This window comes from Serinus canaria, chromosome 4 (assembly GCF_022539315.1).
Source record: "Serinus canaria isolate serCan28SL12 chromosome 4, serCan2020, whole genome shotgun sequence".
NCBI classification, from domain to species: Eukaryota; Metazoa; Chordata; class Aves; order Passeriformes; family Fringillidae; genus Serinus; species Serinus canaria.
In genome coordinates, this window is record NC_066317.1 from 68,716,332 (window position 1) to 68,731,596 (window position 15,265).

General features: G+C 48.2%; 1 protein-coding gene across 3 annotated transcripts in view; it reads left to right on the plus strand.

Moving 5' to 3' along the window:
- PTPRA (protein tyrosine phosphatase receptor type A) overlaps positions 1 to 15,265 on the plus strand; it is a 520,615-nt gene that overhangs the window by 467,592 nt on the left and 37,758 nt on the right. The window contains exon 4 of one of the 3 annotated variants that reach the window (XM_050974180.1): positions 13,855 to 14,048. The exons of the other annotated variants lie outside the window; for them this stretch is intronic. The gene's annotated coding sequence lies outside the window, so the exon portion shown is untranslated. The remainder of the gene's footprint in view (positions 1 to 13,854; positions 14,049 to 15,265) is intronic. 3 annotated transcript variants of the gene reach the window in all.

A 15,265-nucleotide genomic window follows, 5' to 3' on the forward strand; every position in this document is an offset into this window, starting at 1 on the left:
GCTGACCTAGAAGAGAGGTTGGACAGAGCTAAAGAATAAAGCAGGGATTTATTAAAAGGCCTCCATGGATGCACCTTGGGCAGCACAGGAGCCCAGACAGGGCTGCACCCAAGATGAACCAAAATGGTCCCAAAATGAACCCAAGATGAACCAAAATGGTCCCAAAATGGACACCTGGTCATGGGGTCTCTCCCTGGGATCAGCTCTGCTCCATTCCCACCTTGCAGTTCATTGTCCCAGCCCAGCTTTAGCCCAGGCAGTCCCATCCTTGTTTTTCTCTCTCCAGCCCACGGGGTTTGTGCTCCTGGGCTGAGATTTGGATCATTTGTCCTTGGTGCCCAGCTGGAGCAGGAATTGTTTTGTCTCCCTGCTCTGTGCACAGAGCTCACCATCCCCTCATATAAAGCCCAGACCCACCCACTAAAGCAGCACAGAATGTGAAAAATATAAAAGCCAAAACCTGACCCATCACACCAGCTTCTCTGGGGTACTCTGTAGCTGGCCAGAAACTTTTTATTTTCCCTCTCTTTTCCCCTTGGTCATCCTGCAGTGTTGGTGATGAGAAACCCTTGTGAAGCAGGTTAGGATTTACCCCAGTTGTAATATTAAATTTTGTGGCTGCTGGCCCTTGGTGTGTCGTGGCTGAATCACAGCTTGATGGCCATGAGTGCTTTGCCACCAGCCTTGTTTAGCTACCAAGGTGAGTGCTGTGCCTGTAGATGGGAAAAAAAACAAGGATCTGTGACTTGGTATGGATTTCCAAGGAGGAATGGGGAGATCTGGGAGTCATTTCTTACGTAGGAAGGGTGGTTGTGATGGAGGAAACAGCTGGAGGACATGGGAGGAGGGAAGAGGTGAGAAAATGAACTGTGTGTAGCATTTAGGAAGGAGATGGATTGAGTTTGGATTAGTGATGAATGTGAATTCTTGGGATAGAGAGAGCTGGAGCAGGAAAGATGAGGATTAGAGGGCACTGGATAAAGGAACAGCTTGTGTGGTGCAGGTGAGCAAATCCAGCTCCATGGTTGTGTTTGTTCACAGGGGTGCATGTGAACACAGTCCACACCTGCCTGGTTTTGAGGCCATGGGCACTGCAGTGCCCATCTTTATTTGGTTCTCTACTTCAGGGCTCACATTTTCTTATTTCACATGCAAGAACTGAACCTCAGCTCTGCTGTCCTCTCCTCAGGAAGAGCCTGTGGAGCTCTCCCCAGGATCTGTGCTCAGAGCACGTTCACTCCCTCGCACAAGAGCAAGGTCAGATTTCTGGAGGATCTGCTTTACCCTCAGATGAAAAGAAGACTTTCCAAAGGAAAAGTCCATCCTCCTTGACAGTGACTTGATGCCCTTGACAACTCTCAATTCCTCCTGAATTCTCCCAGTGGTCAGGGACAGCAGAAGTTGGATGCTGCATAATCTCCGATCCCCTGCCGGTTCTGCATCCCTCCTCTCAGCAGTGATTTGTAAATATTATTTTCCCCCCAGTATTTTAAAGGACATTTTCATCTCCCCTGGCAGAAGGAGGAGGATATTTCTGGCACTGCTGTTGTATCAATTTTGCTCCTTGTTTAAGATTAATATTAAAAATAATAACAGCACCAAAGCAAACACAATTTCGATATTTTCCTCTTAATTTACCCATTCACTTAAAGTCCTGGAATTGCAGCTTTGCTACCACTTGAGACCCAAAATGCAAATTTAACTGAAGATCACATGGAAATCAACTCATCCATTTTCTGTGTGATGACTGAAGGTGCATAGAGGGAAAACCACATTGGAATTTAAACCTTGGCAGAAAATAGGGAAGAACTGTGGGCTGCTGTCATGTTAATGGTTTGGGCAAGGCAGTTTTGATTTTGGTGTGTTGTTTCTATTTATCTAATTCTTAACAGCATCGTGGCAATTTTAGAAAAGTTATTTCAGTCAGCAGCAAAACTGCAACACAATAAAGATAGATTTGTTCCCCTGATAACAGTTTTGATCAAGGTTTCCTTTTATCCTGCAGTTTTTAAATAATTGGCCCGCTTGCTCTTGGCTTTTATTGTACTGGGGATATTATAAACTCAGATTGTTTTGTAAACCTCTAATTTTAGACACATCTCGGTGCTTATTGTTCCTTTCATCCCTTTTTTTAATACCATGGCACAGTTTCTGCAGAGAGGTGGAAATCATCTGCATCCTGAGACTTTCATGTCTAGACTGGATGAAGGGCACGAAAATACAACCAGAGCAATCCCCCCCAGACTTTTTTATAAAAACACTTCTCCACCCCAGCCCCAAACCCCACAACTCATTCCCTCCGCCGTAACACTGGGCAGAAATAAGTGGAAGAAAATCATAAATGCAGTTTTATGGGGTGAGTGTGTGAAATCAGGAGCAGCTTTCCAAACCAGTAGCTGTGTATAAAAGCCAGCACAGGCATCAGGGACACAATTGAGTTGCTAAGGCAGAGTTTTCCAGTCGTGCCCTGTAGAGCCCCGCATCGTCTCATTATTCCGCTCCAGCGTCAGCCAACAATGGGGGGAAGATAAAATTTGTAAGATAAAAGATAAAAGCCTGGCAACCCCTTTGCTTAGAGGGGTCAATTTATCCCAGCTCTTTGTAGGGCAGTGTAATTTTAGGCTTTTCCAGGGTGGATCACATTGAAATCCTCACGGCAGCACTTCCGTATATAGGTCAGGAGGGGACTCGGCGTCGGGAGAGCGAGCCCAGGATTGCACCTTGCTCAGAGGGAATTGTGTTTTCTCAGTGGAAATAAGATGGTTTTGTCATTTTATGAACTTATTCACCCAGTTTGTAAAGAGAAGAAAAAATATGGGTCAGTTGGGCAACAGCAGAGTGTTTTGGTGTGCTGCATTTGGGATGGAAAGCTCCTGAAGCCTGGGATTAAAGCTCCTGGAGCCTGGGATTAAAGCTTTCTACAGCAGCAGCAAGGAGTGATTTAACTTTTTTCCCCCCAGAAGGAGCTTTGGAAATTATTTGTAACAGGTGTTTCACCTTCTTGAACCTTTTTCTGATATACTGGACTTGTTTGGCAGAGATTATAAAGCGGTTCTGGGGTTGTTTATAAGCTCCAGCACTTCTGGGTGACCTTGCATCACATCTTTGGAAGCAGCTTAATCCCTATAACATCCTAAAAGAAGGATCTCAGGGTTTTTATTGGTAGCTTCTGTATTTTGCAATACTGTGACTAACTGCAGGTGTTGGGCATGGTCAAGGGTTTGGCCACAGTGGGAAAAGACTTGGGAATAATGGGGTGAAGGTCTTTAGTCCTCCTGTCCTCACTGACAAGCTATTAATTAATTACTCAAGGAGGAAATAGGAGGGCTCTGGAAGGCAATCAGGTGCCAAGGTAAATACTGCCTGGCCCTGCCTTTAACTGACTTTACAAAGAGTCCTCCTTGAAAAGAGCTGGGATAACACAGCCCAAGGTGAATAGAAGGCTTTGGACATCCATGAGCAGGTGATGCAGTTCCCTGACAGGTTTCCTCTCTCCCGCAGTATGGGAATGAACAGCAGGCTGGGATCTGTGCTCGCAGAGCTGCTAAGAGCACTTAGGATCAGAGCACTGCAAAGGATCCATTTTAAAAAAAAAATTAAATCCACTTTTCTCTGCCTTAACATGGATTTTGCTCTCAAACCACACCAAAGATAGATGGATGTGTGGGGAGACTGAGGAGTTGCATGGAAACCTTGAGTTGTTCTTCCACCCAAAGCACAGATGTCCTGGTAGGGACAGGATAGCCAAATGTTGGCAATGCTTCTCATTTTGCTGGGGAAAAGGAAGGAAAAAGACCACTTCTGTTGGTCCATTCTGTGGGAATGCCAGGGCTTGGTTCAGCAGGGAATTAAGACTTCATTGTGTTTGCTTCACTTCCCAATAGAGCTTCTTCCATCTAGTGCAACCAAAGGATTTCCAGGGTAAGGCTTGAAATCAAATTTTCATCTCCCAGTAAAATCTGGGGTCATTTGAGGACCTGTATTTGAGTCATTAAATATCATCTGGCAGCCCTCTTTTCACACAGAACCTGATGGAATTGAGAGAAAAATAAGCAAAGTAACACTGAACCTTTTTTAGGATGACCCAGAGCAGTGACACTCAGGAGAAGCAGAAGCAGGAGCTCTCCCTTTCATGCAGTCACCCAATATTTTCATCAACTCAAACACAGGTGTTTTTCTCTCTCCTTCCTCTGCTACTCAGCATAATCTGTGCTGCCACTCAGGTTACATGGCCAGAGGCTGCAGCACAAGGAACAGCCCCTCACTTTGCTCAGCCCCATCTCCTCACTGTCACCTCTCCAGTTCCTGCCCTTTCCCATCAGCCTCTCACCCAGGAGCCTCCTTTGATCCTGGTGCTGGTTTCTTCTATAAAAAGGGTGGGAAGAGCCTGACTGGCAGGTCCCTTGGGCTGGGAGAGGGGAGCTGGGTGCACAGTGACACACACAAAGACCTGATGCTGTTATTCTGTCATGCTGAAACAATATCCAGCTCCCCCAGACCGAAGCTTCTGCACAGCAAGGAGGGATGGAGGTGATGGCAAGATTTGGGATACCTTGCTGTCCTTGGCTGCCCAGCTTGTCACCTGCTTCCAGGCTGGTCCCTGCCTCATGGCAGGTAAGAATTCCCAGAATCTTGTAGGTGTGGTTCTGGGAATGCTTTGCTCCAGGGACCAGCTCAGTGTGAGCAGGAGGTGCCAGTTTTCCCTCCTCCCACCCCCCAGTGCTCAGGTTACTGCAGGGCTTGTGCAATTTGATGTCCCTGAGTGCTCCTGTGTTTTGTGACTCATGGTTTTTACATGCCAGGCTGTTAAACCCCCAATTTTGATGTTCCACATCCCAGCTGTGTTCCACCATCCCATTTGAAATGGGAAAGAAGCAAAAGCCCCATTTGAAAATGCTGTTGGGCCATGAGGATCTTGTGGGACACAGGAAAAAGCCTGGAGTGGTGCTGGGCAGCAGGGACAGGTTTGGATGGATATTGGGAAGAAATTCTTCCCTGTGAGGGAGGTGCAGGGAGAGAACAAAGATGCTGAGGCAGGAGGTGATGTTGTTGGTGGAACACTGGGTGCCCCTCTGATGGGGCATCAGACCAGAAGCACAGATCATGTTCCCCACAGCTGACCACAAATTGGAGCCAGCTGTCAACCCAGAAATATTTAACTCTTGTCTTCAAGTGAGGGTGGGGATGGTGTCAGCAGGGACCAAAGGCTGCTCCAGCAGTGAGAGCTGGGAGGGTGGAAAAGTGGAGCTGGAGATTTATGGAGCCTCTGAAGCCAAACTGGAGGGATCCTGTCATCACTTCCAGTGATCCTTCCATCACTTCCTGGCCTGTAAAGCAGGAGTGGTGCACACACCTGTGGGGTAAACCAGCACCTTTCCCAGTTCATACTGGGCTACCCAGCTGGTCCTCAAACCCCAGATCCCAAGTCTGGTGCCCCCCTGAAGCAGTGAGGCAGGAGGGGAAGATGCCAACTGCAGGCTCTGTTTCCTGACTGACCACAGAAAATGTACAATATTGTTTTTCTCCACATTTTCCTGAAATCTGTTGAAAAGCTTTGTCTGTGGAGGGAGGGGGGGGTCATGTGGGGGATGGGGAGGAAGAAATAATGGGGGCTCTGTTCAATGGAACTCCCTTACAGACAGTTTGTGTTGTTATTTTCTCCCTCCAAACACATAGATCTGATCTGAAAATCCCAGGCTTAAAAGCACAGATGTTTAGTCTGACACACAAACGTGGCATCGTTCCAGCAAGTGGAACATCTGGAAAGGTCCTGGTAAAATCTGAGGAGCTAATCTGGGATGAGAGGAGTTAAAGCTGCTCAGCAACAGCTGCATCCTTCAACCAAATCACCTGAAACTTCCCTTCCCTCCAGGTCATTCCCTTGGTACTGAAACAGCTTTCAGAGATGTGTTACAGCTTCTCCTGTCCCTCAAAGTGTCCTCTTTGAGGAGCAGGAGGAGAATCTGTTTTGGGGATAAAAAACAGCCCATGGCAGTGCCATCAGGCTGGATCTTGTGAGGTGGTTTTGGGGATCTCATCTCATCTCCAGATAGGTCAGGGTGAAGATGGTGTTGGTTGATTCTGGCCCTGCATTAATGTCCCAGCCAGAGATGTGTTGGGGTGTGAGTTGGGATGGGTGGCCTTTCATTTCAAACTCATTAATTTTAATTCCAGTCCATGCCAGCATGGATTAAAAGTCACCCCACTGGTGATGTTCCTCCCTTGACTCTTAATGATGTCTCAGCTTCTGCCATGAATAACTGGTTCCTCCAGGTGGTTTAAGAGTATCCCACACCTGAAATGTCCTGCTGCTGCCAGGAAAGGCCACCTGGAGAGAGCAGGGTTTGCCCTGCTTTTCCTGTGCTCTCCCCTTCCAGTCTTTTCCAATGGTGCAAAATCAGCTTTAGAGGCTGAGCTGTGCCTGTCATCTTCCCTGCTTTGGAGCTGGGGGCAGTCAGAATTCCACTCAGGAATCCTTTGTCTTCATCCTCTGCAAAGTGGTGGTGGAGATACCAGACTTTCCCTCAGCAAAGTTAATCCCTTGCAGTGGTAATTCATTAAGTGAGAATGAAGATGGCACCATGTTTTCCAAAGACTCCAGGTGTGCCTTTCCTACAGCTCCCAGAGTGGGAGGTGGGGAACAGTCAGTGTCCAGATGTGTCATTGTACACACATTTGTACATCAGAGCATCAGGGATGTACACAGCATATAAAGAGATCCCATAACATCTGGCAAACTTGGGTTTTAAAAGCAGGCAGATCACACCCAGAACCCATGGGATGGATGCCTGTGGGGGAGAGGAAAGTACTCCACAGAGGAGTAAAGGCTGGTTGGTTCATATTTAACTTAAGACACTCCTGGAAATCACATCTGGATCTCTGAAATTATGTGGAGATGGTTCCTTTGAGATCACTGCCCTAATATGAGGGTGTTATTAAGGTAGGAGTAGATCATAGACTCATTTAGGTTGGAAAAGTCCTCTCAGATCATTGAGTCCAACCATGAACCCAGCACTGCTGTGTCCAAAAATAACCCTGTAATGAACTGACTGCTTGTAACATCCCTATTGCTTTGTCTATGTATTACATTTTGGTAATTACATATTTTGGTTCTAAGCTTTTTGCACCTCCCAAAATGACATCTTCTCCTTTACCCCCTCCTCTTTGGAACGTCCCTTCATTTGGTTATGGAAGGATTGCAGGTCTCTCCCCAGTGCTGTGCAAGCACAGGATGGCTTGGGCTACAGAATCACCCATTCAGGATGAACCAATCCCATGGATAATCATCCAGCAATGGCTGATTTGGGACAGGGCATGGCTTGGGGTACAGCATCACCCATGTAGGATGAACCAATCCCATAGATGATCATCCAGGAATGGCTGATTTGGGACAGGGCATGGCTTGGGGTACAGCATCACCCATGTAGGATGAACCAATCCCATAGATGATCATCCAGGAATGGGTGATTTGGGACAGGGCATGGCTTGGGGTACAGCATCACCCATTCAGGATGAACCAATCCCATAGATGATCATCCAGCAATGGCTGATTTGGGACAGGGCATGGCTTGGAGATGTGTGTCACTGAAGGATGGGAGTGGATTTGGTTTGGACTAAGGACAACAAGGAGGATTTGAGCCAGGATGGCCTCAGGGTGGATGGCAAGGAGTCAGAAGTGGTGACACCAAGCTGAGAGGTGCCGGTGATTGACGTGAGGGACGGGATTCCATGCTGAGGGACCTTGGCAGGCTGGGGAAGAGGGGCCTTGTGATCCTCCTGAGTTAAACAAGGCCAAGTCTAAGGTCCTGTGCCTGGGCTGGGGCATTCCCAGGGTCAGAACAGACTGGGGGATGAAAGGATTGAGAGCAGCCCTGCCCAGAAGGATTTGGGGGTGCTGGTGGGTGAAAAGTGAGCCAGCTCACAGCCCAGAAATAGAATTGGGCTGTGTCCAAAGAAGGGTGGCCAGCAGGTCAAGGGAGGGGATTCTGATCTCTGCTCTGCTCTCAAGATGCTGCACCTCCAGTGCTGTGTCCAGCCCTCGGATCCTCAGTATAGGAAGGACATGGAGCTGCTGGAGCAAATCCAGGAGGCCACAGAGCTGCTCCAAGGGCTGGAGCCAGGCTGGGAGAGCTGGGGGTGCTCACCTGGAGAAGAGAAGGATCCTGGGGAGCTCAGAGCCCCTTCCAGGGCCTAAAGGGGCTCCAGGAGAGGTGGAGAGGGACTGGGGACAAGGGATGGAGGGACAGGACACAAGGAATGGCTCCCACTGCCAGAGGACAGGGACGGATGGGATATTGAGAATCAATCATTCCCTGGGAAGGTGGGGAGCCCTGGCTCAGAGTGCCCAGAGAAGCTGTGGCTGCCCCTCAATCCCTGGAAGTGTCCAAGGCCAGGTTTGAGCAACTTAGTCTAGTGGAAGGTGCCCCTGTCCATGTCAGGGGAGTGAAACTGGATGGCCTTTAAGGTCCCTTCCATCCCAACCCATGCCATGACTCTGTAAAAACGAGATGAGTTTGTCAGGCTGGGCCCTCGCGCCGCCCAACACCGTCCTGGTGTGGAGCAACAGACTTGGTGTTGTGTCCCTGCAGGCACAGAAAGCCTCTCTGTTGTGTGGGAGCTCCTGTACCATTTAATGCCTGGTTTGGGGGGTCTCTTATTTAACAGCAACACTGAGGAGCCTTCTGTGTATTATGTTCCTCTCCAGGGCGTGATGGAAAAGGGTGTTTTTGTAGGAAAGCTGCTTTTCAAAGCCTTTTGAAAGGAACAGCAAGGACTTTCAAGGATGGGGATGTCTCGGGTGCTGTCGTCTTCATTGCTGTTGGAATGATTTAACCTGAGTGGAGGGCTCTGTCCTCCTGCATGGGATGGAAATGAATTTAATTCAGCATAATTTTGTTTGGCTTAGGTGCCTAACGCAGGGGGATTTGAGCGCTGTCGTAGCCTCTTAACGTTTATTTTCATATCACTAAAATCTAAGTGACAAATGGTGATGTTTAATGGCTGCTCAGGGAGACCTTGTTTATTGGAAAAAAAAGCAAAATGGGTCATAAAAACCTGAATTCCAGCATTACCTTGACTCTGTTGTCTCTTTCATATGCGTCCAGGCTCTGCTGTCATCAAGGAAACTTGAAATTCCCTCTCTGTATTTGTTTTGCATGTGAAATGACCAGAATTCATCTCTTCACTTCTGCCTACGTGTGTCCAAAAATATTTGTGCAAACACAATCTCCAGCCACTCCAAGGGAGCTATTCCTTCCTGCAGCTGCTGCCTCTGTGGTGCCCCCGAGCACAGCAGCTCCTCCAGGCTTTTGAGCAGGTTTTCAGCACAGAATTGCCTCACCAAATGATGGGAGCATTATTTTGGGGGGCTCTGTATTTTTTGATTTGCCCTGATGGGAGTTTTACTGGTACCTGTCAGGATGGAGTAATTAAACTGGTAATAATGAAATTACCTCAGGAACTTCTCTTTTCTAGCACTGAGCTGCAGGTGACAGGACAAAGGGGAATGGCTGCAAAGCTACAAAGGGCAGGGTTGGATATTGAGAAGAAAATCCTCCCTGTGAGGGTGCTGAGCCCTGGCACAGGGTGCCCAGAGAAGCTGTGGCTGTCCCTGAATCCTGGAAGTGCCCAAGGCCAGGTTGGATGGGCCTTGGAGCAACCTGGGATAGTGGAAGGTGTCCCTGCCATGGCAGGGGGTGGAACTGGATGATCTTTAGGCTTCCCTCCAACCCAAACCATTCCATGACTCTGTGGTTGTGTTCTTGGAGATGATGGGGTGCATCTACCTTCACTTTAGGGAGGAACCTCAGGCTTCTCCTGCAGCTCCATCTAGAGGGGAGGAAGATGGGCTGGTCATGGAGGCTGGTGGCCTCTGTGGACCACCATGGCTCTGCTGTCCCCTCCCTCAATATCCCACCTTGCCAGGGCTGTCAGCTGTGCTTTTCCTGTCCTTGGGGTCACTCCTGACCCCAGAGCCACGTTGCTGCTGGAAACTCCTTGTGTTTAGTGGGGAGGACACCAGAGCCAGACCCAGTTCCTTGCCCAGCCACTGCTGGGGAGGAGCATTTCTCTACTGAAGCCCAAAAGCAGAAGCAGGTGCTGCTCCCTTGGCTGAGGATGTGGAAACCACACACAGCTGCTCTGAGGTTGCTTTTGGGGTGGATTTCACAAGAGAAATCGTTGTGGTTTGGGCCAGGGCTTTTCTGGAGAGGAGGTCCCATCTGGACCTCCCCAACATCTCCTTGGACCTCTGGATCTCCATGGACCTCTGGGCTTGCTCCTTCAACTTCAGCTTTTCTTTTCCTTGGTTTTAGGTGATACTCTAATTTTCAATGTCATCCTGGAGGGAAGAACACAGCAGTGCTGAATGTCAGGTTATTTTCCCTATGCAAGTCCTAATTCTCCCTTTTTTTTTTTTCCTTTCTTTTTTTTTTTTCTTTTTTTCCTTTCTTTTTTTTTTTTTTTTATATATATGTCTAGGGTGCTCTGGAATTCCCAGCTACCCAAAAAAAGGCTGGTGTAGACCTTAGCAACAGGGTATTTTTGTTCAGATTGTATTTGTTCTCCTGTGAGAGCCATTGTTCTGTGCCATGCCTTGACTGCTCCAAAGGCTGGAGATAAAAGCCCTGGCTGACAATAATACAGTTGAGTTCAGCCTTTTGTTGGGGAGATGAAAATAGAGGATGAATTGTGAATAACATGGGAGGGCTAAAAGTCAGTGGTCCCAGGATGTTGGTTAATCACTTCAAAGATAAGAAGCTGCATTTTAATTATATATTTTTCAGAACTACTGAACATTAGGTTTTGTGTTGGTACCAGCAGGGGCTTGTACCCACCATGGTGTTTAGGACTAGTTCTTACAATCTTGAGTCAGCAGGAAATAGGTTTATTGCAGTGATATTGGGTTTATGGTAGGTTTATAGCAAAATCTATATATAATTTGTAGTAGCTATATTATAATGGGTTTATAGGTGTATAAATCTCAGAAATATAGAATCACAGGATGGTTTGGGTTGGAGGGACGCTTGAAGATCATCCAGTTCCTTCTCCCTGCCATGGGCAGGGACACCTTCCACTCACCCAGGCTGCTCCAAGGCCCATCCAGCCTGGCCTTGGGCACTTCCAGGATCCAGGGGTAGCCACAGCTTCTCTGGGCACCCTGTGCCAGGGCTCCCCACCCTCACAGGGAACAATTCCTTCCCAATACCCCATCCATCCCTGTCCTCTGGCAGTGGGAAGCCATTCCTTGTGTCCTGTCCCTCCATCCCTTGTCCCCAGTTCCTCTCCAGCTCTCCTGGAGCTCCTTTAGGCCCTGGAAGGGGCTCTGAGCTCTCCCTGGAGCCTTTTCTGGGTGAGCACCCCCAGCTCTCCCAGCCTGGCTCCAGCCCTTGGAGCATCTCTGTGACCTCCTCTGGATTTGCTCCAGCAGCTCCAAGTCTTCCTGGTGCTGGGGATCCCAGGGCTGGACACAGGAGGCTGACCTCCCTTGACCTTCTGGTCACACCCAAAAATGTATTTTCACATGATGTGTTTATAGCAGTAGCAACGATGGAGGATGCTCAGCTTGGTTTGGCTCAGTGACCTGTGCCTGCAGGATCACTTTGCTTTAAATAAGGACACCACTCTTGGGCATGAGAGATGGAAAGGTGAAGAAAAGGCAAAAAAATTGATGGAAAACAGATGGGGAAAAAAAGAAAGAAAGATAAAGGTGGAAATAGAGCCACTGGAGCAAGCAGGGTGTGGTCATCTTTCAGGAGCATGAGGAGAAATATTTGGGAGACTGACATGCTCAAAATGCTGACAGTGTGAATGACAACAGGGATTCACAGAATTCACAGAATGACCAGGGTGGAAGAGACCTTCAAGCCCATCCAGTCCAACCCAGCCCCAACATCTCAACTCAACCCTGGCACCCAGAGCCACATCCAGGCTGTGTTAAACACACCCAGGGGTGGGGACTCCACCACCTCCCCGGGCAGAAAATTCCAGAACTTTATCACTCCTTCCATGAAAAACTTTTTCCTAACATCCAGCTTCTATTTTCCTTGACACAAAGATCACCCCTAAACTCTGCAGGCCTTGGAAATCCTTTCCTTGCTGAGGGTATTTTGGTGGCACTCTGAGCAACAGCTCCTTTTTGCTCAGATATTTATGTTCCAAGGGCACTTCCTGCTCACATCAGCTTCTAGCAAGGCTCCTCATCCCTCCTGGCAGATCCTCCCTTCCCAGCTGCCCTCACCTACCATCCATGTAATTGGCAATAATTTCCCTAAATGCTCACAAAAGCAGATGTTCTCTCTGTGGTTGCATCCAGCCAGCTTATACTGCCCTGCATACACGAGCACACAGCATTAAAGGACTAATTCCTGTAAATAAGCCTATTAAAAGGTTGGAAATAATGCCTCCAACTAAACCATCAAATGCAGCTCAATCCCACTGGCTGTATTAATTTGTTATCTGCAACGTGCCAGTCCCAGTCTGCCCAGGACCCGGTGCCCTCATGCTTGGCCAGTTGCTTCTTTGTGGTGCTTGGTGGGTGTCTTGTATTGTTTCCAGCTAATAAATCACATTTATAGGTAATTAACACTCCATCTAACACTTCCTCAGTACTGCTGATGAGTGGGAGAAGAAACTGCTTCATGCAGTTGTGAGTGGGGGACTCTGTGCTTTCAAGGCTCTAGGTGATGCTGCTGGAGAAAAAGAAATAAATCTCACTTATTTTCCTGCCTCAAAGCAGGGGATAAAGAGGTGGGTCCCCAGTTGTCCTCCAAGTTCTGGGTCTAAGGAATGTGTTAATGGTAAAACACTGGCACAGGTTGCCCAGAGAAGCTGTGGCTGCCCCATCCCTGGGAGTGCTCAAGGCCAGCTTGGACAGGACCTTCAAGACCATCTTGTTCCACCCCCTGCCATGGGCAGGGACACTTCCACTGTCCCAGGTGGCTCCAAGCCCTGTCCAACCTGGTCTTGGACACTTTCAAGATAGGAAGCTCTTATAAACTAAAATCCATGAACTCACTTTTCCCTGGCCCTGCACGTTCAGCACCATTTCATCCAATTTCATCCACTCACTGCATTGGTCATCTGAGAAAATGGAAAAATCATGGCATGTTGATAGGCTGACTTTTTAAGGCAGCATCTCTCTGGGCTTGCAGCTCCCAGAAATACCTGTCAGGCAATTTTCCTTTCACCTGGAAACACACTCCAATGTCTTATTTGTGGATTGTGCTGAAAAACAGTTGTGTCTGGCAGCACAACTGCTCCAGTCAGACTTTTCAGCTTGAAACCTTCAGCAGAAGACGTGCCTCACAATGCTTTTGGCACTCACAGAAGTCAGGGAGGAATATGCTTCAAACCCAGCTCCCCTCCTTTGCAAACCTGCTTTATAAAACCCTCGCAGCCACTGGTAAAATCATGATTTTGGTTTATCTAGAAACCAGAGAATCGCAGTTAATGAGGGATGCAGGGGATGCATCTCTGGCCCCGCTCTGCCTGTCACCATTTGTACCTCATCCTCAACCCTTGTTTTTTTTTTTCCCCCATTCTAATACATGCAAATATATGTAAAGAGTAAAGACTGTTCCACCGAGTCTTGCACGTTTGCTCAAAGAGGAGGAAAACAACAAGTCGATCTTACAGGGAATTTGCAGGCTGAATTTTTAAGAACTGTCTATAGAAAAAAAGACCAAAAAAAAAAAAAAAAAAAAAGCAGCTGTTTGGCCACGGGTGCTGACCGAGGTGATTCTTCCTGGCATCTGTTTTCCCTGCACTCGCAATCGTAATGTCATTAATATGGAGCTTTTGGAGAACTGGAGTATATCCTAATTAGCAGCCTCTGATTTTTTTTTTTTTTCCTAGTTTCATAATCAGTGATCTCGGCTACACCACAAGTGTTACTGTGGCAACAGGGCTGAACTGAGCAGCGGTGCAGAATTACCGCAGGTAAAGCGGTGATTTCACGGCTCCCGCGGCACTTTCTTAGCCCCAGGGGCTGCTCCGTGGGACGGGCTGGCTGCTCCCCGCACCTACAGGTGTCCCGGGTGGATTTCAGGGTAAGCACAAGCACGGAGATTAAGCTGCATGACCGAACGCATGCGTTTTAATTGGGGCTGAGCCTCTGGAAGGAGATTTTAAGGCTGTCATGCGAGTGATCCCCCGCCGACACCTTTGTTTTAAGTAGGATGCTCCGAGCCCTCGCTGCCTGAACGCTCCCGGCTCAATCTCGGTGTGGAGCTGGGACTTCATCCCGGTCCTGCAGAAAGGGCTGAGCCCAAAAGCTGTTTTTTGTTTGTTTTGGGGTTTTGTTTTGTTTTGTTTTTTCTTTGTGGGGTTTTCTTTTATTTTAAGCCTCGTTTCTCCTCCCCACGCACTGCTCCCTCTCTCTGAAAGGCATTTTGCTAGGTAGGGATGTTGTCATGCTGAATAATAGCCATCCTTCATCCTGACTCCTCCATCAAAATCAGCCCGTCCTTTTCATAGCTGGAATGTGAGCTGTGCTCGTGTTTCCTTTGTACACGCCTGGGACTTAGGAGGGGACACCCTAGAACGGGATATTTAAGGAAATATGCTCCTGTGTGCCTTGACTTTTTGTTTGTTTTGATTATTAATTAATGGTTGTGAATAATGAGTTGAGGCAGCTTCTCCCGTGTCTCTCTGGCGGTTGTTCTCCGCTTCCTGGTGCCGTGCTGCGGCTGCAGTGCTGATCCCATGGGCAAAGCACACCAGGAGAGTGGTCTTGTACCAGCCAGGGGTTTTTACAAGCTCTGAGGGCTTTTCTTTGGCAGTTCTGTGTTAATCATCCCAGAGAAGGTCTCACTTCCCTCTCCCCTTGGCAGCGCAGCTCCTGCTGCCCCCCATCCCTCACATCCATCCCAGCACCTTCCTCCTGGACCAGGCTTGGACTTGGTCCTTCACCTTCTTCCTCCCTGCCCTGACAGATCCCTCTGCTCTCCTCCCCAAAACTACTTCTCTTGGCACTCACCTGTCCCTCCTCGATGCTCTGTCCCTTAGGAAACCCTCTCCAGCTGGTCATTCTCCATTGCTACAGGCCCAGGAAGCTTTTCATCCCCTCTGTCTGTTCCATAATTTGTTCCCCAAGCCACCCCAGTTTATTCTGCAGTACTAACTGGCACATATTCCCATGATCACACATCTGTGGTGCCAGGAGAAAAGAGGAGCTGAGGGCAAATCAAGCCTGTCCTAATTATGAGAGTTATTAGGAAAATTATTATTTGGAAAATAATTTGTATTTGTAGTTTTTTCCCTCCGA